General features: G+C 44.0%; 1 long non-coding RNA gene across 1 annotated transcript; it reads right to left on the bottom strand.

The window, feature by feature from the left end:
- Window positions 1-1,204: 1,204 nt before the first annotated feature.
- Window positions 1,205-1,932, bottom strand: LOC119289148. Its single transcript, XR_005141438.1, has 3 exons — window positions 1,878-1,932; window positions 1,723-1,797; window positions 1,205-1,421 (listed from the first exon to the last, which is right to left on the bottom strand). It is a non-coding gene; the product is annotated as an uncharacterized LOC119289148 (long non-coding RNA).
- Between the last annotated feature and the right edge of the window lie 3,465 nt (window positions 1,933-5,397).

The following is a 5,397-nucleotide window of genomic DNA, read 5'->3' as shown; positions in this document are numbered from 1 at the left end:
TTGGTGCATGTAGAGCACTACATATCACATTCTCTTGCCATCTCTCAAACTTAATGGTCACATCTCGTTTCTTCTGATTTCACACCGTTCTCTCTCAAATTAATTAGTGATTGCATCGCAACACAGCGGATTATCTTGATCAACTCCTAACAGGATTCAAGTCAGCATTGAAATCTGCAGGAAGACCATGGACCAGCAATCTGAGAAAGGAAATAGTCATGACAGAAATAATCAAGATGCTATAATCACTTGATATATAAGCGTGCTGATTACATAGCAGTGTAAGAAAAATGATTGTAACAATACAAACAGAACTGAAAATTTCCTGCAGGAAGACCATGGACCAGCAATCTGAGAAAGGAAATAGTCATGACAGAAATAATCAAGATGCTATAATCACTTGACATATAAGCGTGCTGATTACATAGCAGTGTAAAAAAATGATTGGAACAATACAAACAGAACTAAAAATTTCCTGCAGGAAGACCATGGACCAGCAATCTGAAAAAGGAAATAGTCATGACAGAAATAATCAAGATGCTATAATCACTTGATATATAAGCGTGCTGATTACATAGCAGTGTAAAAAAAAACTGATTGGAACAATACAAACATAACTGAAAATTTCCTGTTAAGTTACGAAATCAGGACTATTGTTCAGTTTACTAAAAAGCATGCTTCATTTAACAACATAAGAGCTCAAACTAAGTTCATGTGGCTTCTGTTCAGGAAAGAATTCAGTAGTGTGGTGATCATGAATTGTTTAGCACAAGAAAAAGAAGTGCATGGCGGTTTTAACAGAGAACGCGGCAGCAACCGCACACACACACTGATCAGCGGCAGCAAGCACACATCGATACACAGCGGCAGGGGCATACCACGCACACATGCACAGCAGCAACAGCCACATGCGCACATCCAACTGAACTAACCAAGTGTTGTACTCTACTGAATTTATTTTCTGTTTTGTTCTATGTCATCTTAAACCCATTTATTCATGTAGGATGAACATTCGATCCATGACTATAAACATAGCGTGTGAGAAGCTCATGTCGGAGCGACACCGTTCAATGCAGTCGTGCGTATGCATTAGGCAAAATTAGCATACGCACGACTCCAGAACCTTAGCGTATAACGTAAATTATTTTTTCCAAAGCCCTGGTACTTATTCATTAGACTACGTGTGTGTGTGTGTGTATACAAAGCATGACTGCATGAGATGGCCGAAGTTAATCTACATTTGAGTGTGTACTGTTCAGTGTCACCTTGTCCTGTTCAAAACGTGGAATTGTGGCATTAACATAGTACTAAATCAGTTACTACTCTTGTAATTGCAACATGGTGGCAAATCAAGACATGTTTTGCATCTGTTGCACATATTAGGCAGCTCAAACATGGCATTGATCTCCCCTCATGGATCCCTACAAAAAGGTGCAGAAAATTATAGCAAGATAACCAAGTCCATACGTTGCGTATGCTAATTTTGCCTAATGGAAAAAAGAAATTGTAAAGAAATATCAGTAGATATGGTATTCAAATGTGGATGCCAACTATTCTGCCACGAGTGATAGAGGAAACACTTTGACACATTAACACTGGAATATTGGAAGAAGAAATTCAGCCTACAGTCCGACGTGGATACCATAAAACTTGAAAGAAAATAACGCTAAATCTCTAGTAAAATCACTATATAGATTCATGAAAGGAAATAAATTAACTGACCTGCCATTATCTCCTTCAGAGCCTCTCCCGAGTGAAATGTAAGCCTTCACATCATACTGAATCATACTCGATGGCCTAATGTGTAAAGGAATTAGTGAGTCATGGTGATTTACCATAGCAATATCAAGTGTGCAGCATAAAAATGAGTACTGTACGGGATCCATCGTCCTATTAATCCTAGAAATTATTCTTGCCATCGTTGTTGCTTCCTCTCCACATCCTCTGAAACAAACAATGAAGAGATCACACACCCAAACCATGTTAATAAGATAATCGGATGTGCAGGTCATTGTTATATTGACACAAGCAACGAAGCAAGCACAATTACCAGAATTTCCAAATCAATAGCCGCACGACGGAATTTTTGAACGCACAACCTCTTCACAATAACTGACATGATCTCTCACCTTATCAAATGCCAGTTGCTCGCCATTCCACAACTCTCACATTTCGGATCAAATCTTGCAATGACAGAAAACAAAACATTAGGGCAAACAATAAGAATAAAAGAAGAAATTCGTTTTGCGAATGAAATAGATAATACTTTCTCTATCCTGCTGAAGAAATTGTAGCGAGAATGAGTTCACAGGGGAATCATGCCTATTGATTAGAAAAGCATAAACTCCGGGATAGGAAAATGGGAGCCGATGAACATAAAGAGCGTCTAGATAGTACTCCCTCCATCCGGAAATACTTGTCATCAAAATGAATAAAAGGGAATGTATCTAGACGTATTTTAGTTCTAGATACATCTTTTTTTTATCCATTTTGATGACAAGTATTTTCGAACGGAGGGAGTAGGATGCAAGCAGCATGTGGGTGGTTGACCACGTCTTTTAAAAGAGACGAAGGTGCGGCCACTCAGATTTGCAAGGTAATGAGGGGTGATTAATATTACTGCTGTTTCATGGCGATGAATCGAAAGAGTGCCGGTTGTAGCGGCAGCGAGCGGAATAGAGAGCGGCCGCGATTAACTCGCAGAGGGGAAGATGATGAAGCGTGAGAGACCTAATGCATTACATGGGCTAACATAATGACCAATTAAGTTGTAGCGTGCGTTAGCATGAACGACCAAGCGAGTTGTAGCCTGCGTTAGTTCGTTGTGGCCTAGCATATATAATGACCAATTCTTTGTCCTATTAATCCTGGCTGCGTACCAACTATTGGGCGAGCCCAGTTGAAAATTGTATGGCTTAAATCCAATGGAAAGAAATGCATGGAATACAATGTGCGTTCTTCTATTTTCCTGCTACGCGCGTACGTGGTGGCTGGCGAGTGAACCATGCAGCCGCGTGCGGTGGAATGTGAACGGAGAGCCCGTAGAGAAGCAAGCAAGGATGCATGCAGAAGAGGCGCTATGAAAGGAAACGGTTCGATGGAAAAAAGGGAATCGTTGCGTGCCGGCGGACCGGCTGAAGCGATGCGCCGGTTGCGCGTGCGTCACTGGATCCTTCACGATTTAACGCCACCGATTTGTGCCACGTCATGCTACTGTGGGCTCCGCGCGCACCGCTTTCGGCGTTTCTTATCTACACCGCGTAGCTTCCTGTCTACTCGTTTTTTTTTCTTCTACCCTGAGCTAGCTGCTTCCCATCTCTCTCGTCTTTTCTTCTCAGATTCCACCGGGGTGCTGTGCTCTGCTCATGTCCAAGCGCACCGCAGGGCTGCTGCACCACCACCGCTGCAAGCTTTAGATTGGAAACTGCTCCCCATGTTCCCCTATCTCCTCCGCTGTTGTGGTGCTGTCCGCCCCCAACCTTTTCTTCAGCCATGGCAGGGGTCCATAGGCAAGGCCATACTCCTCCCCTCCTCCCCGTTGTGCACCAGGAAGCTTCAACGGTGGACGACGGGGACAACTGCGATCGGCACTGGCGCTTTTGTTTGCTGCTGAGATTTGATTTTGCTAGAACCAGTGTTTCTTTTTGCTGAAACTAGCTAATTTATTTGCTACAAATAGATTGTTGGAGTTTTCTGCCGATGAGATTTTTGCTGAAACCATCAGTAAATTTTCCTGGAACCGGCAAATCCTTTTGCTTCAATCTAGTAGCCCGTAGGATGATTTTTGCTGGAACTAGCAAATCCTTTTGCTTTCAATCTAGTAGCCCGTAGGATGATTTTTGCTGAAACCATCAGTAAATTTTGCTGGAACCGGCAAATCCTTTTGCTTCAATCTAGCAGCCCGTAAAATGATTTTTACTGGAACCATCAATAAATTTCGCTCAACCGGCATTATATTTTGCTGGAACCACCTAGTCTATTTGCTACTATCTTTTTTCTTTGAAGTTTGTTGTTGTGGCATTTTTATTGCAACCACTGTTAAATTTAGCTGGAACCGGCAAGTATTTTGCTTCAAATGACCATTTGGAGGTTTTTGTAATGAGATTTTTAGCTTGATTAATGACTTTTTGCTGCAACCGGCGTTACTTTTAACTGGAACCGACTAATATTTTTGCTTCAACCTGCAAGGTTTTTTTGCTACATTCATCCACGGCTGAGTTGCGACCACGCGACGGCGGCGACAAGATTCTGTTGCAACCATCATGGATTTTTGCTACGTACAACGAATTATTTTGCTACGCCCATTCACGGCGGAGCTGCGATCATTCACGGCGACAGCGATGATTTTGCTGCAAGCATCGTAGATTTTTGCTACGACTGGCCATATTTTTTGCTACGTCCATTCATGGCGAGCTGCAACCTGCGGCGACTCCAAAAGCACAGCTGCAGCGACGAACGGCTGCCCGGGGACGAGGACCACGACGCCGCGGCAGCTGCGATGCTGTGGATGAGGCTTTTTCATGCTGGAACCGGCGAGGATTCGTGCTACAAGCTCCATGGATCGATTTTTTTCGAGCGCGAGTAGGTTGTGTGAGGGCGGCGAGCAGCGGCGAGCTCGGGGTCTGCAGCGGTGCTTCGGACTCGGTCGCCTGCGGGAGATTACGGCGGGGTCAATGGCGCTGCAGCCTCCTCTCGCTTCGATGTGCGGCCGTGCAGTATTTTCAGGAAGAGGATGAAGAAGACGGACGAAGCAAGGAAGCACATCCGATGGCTAGCAGTCAATGTATCGCATAGAAATCGTACGGTCATTGGTTGACCGGCTGAATCGTTGCGCCGGCGCACCGGCGCATAGCAGTGCCCTGGAAAAAAATGAGGCCAACACGCATGAGGTGTGAGAGAATTGTTGACATGGCAACATGCTAATGTGGATAGCTTGCATGTTAAGATAAATACTATAGTGGGGGTGAACTTTTTAAGTATATAGGATAGGATGTGTCGTTGAGCTTGTGCTATTAGTTTCAACCGATGTCATCCGAACCGGGTTATGTTTTAATTAGTTTGAACATGTGTTCTTCATGGATGTAATGAACTATGTTGAGTTGAGTTATGTATGTGCTTGCGAGATGATCATTATTCTAATATTTGATAGAAGTGTATTCTAAGACAATCTTCATATTGGTCCTTTTGGAGAGGGAGAGGAGAGGGTTCAAACCCTACCGCCACAGCCTCTGGCAGTAGGTTGCAGGATCCTACCGCCAGGGGCCATGGCGATAGGGGTTTTTGTGACGGGAAAAACGAGCACCCTGGCGGAGGGGTTGACCCTACCGCCACAACTATGGCGGTAGGCTTCTCACCCCACCGCCAAGGTTCTCTTTTTTCTCGTCACAGAAAGTTTAC

The sequence above is a fragment of the Triticum dicoccoides genome, chromosome 4A, assembly GCF_002162155.2.
Source record: "Triticum dicoccoides isolate Atlit2015 ecotype Zavitan chromosome 4A, WEW_v2.0, whole genome shotgun sequence".
Classification (NCBI taxonomy): domain Eukaryota; kingdom Viridiplantae; phylum Streptophyta; class Magnoliopsida; order Poales; family Poaceae; genus Triticum; species Triticum dicoccoides.
Note: the sequence above shows the minus strand (reverse complement) of the source record. Positions and strands in the feature narration are given on the sequence as shown.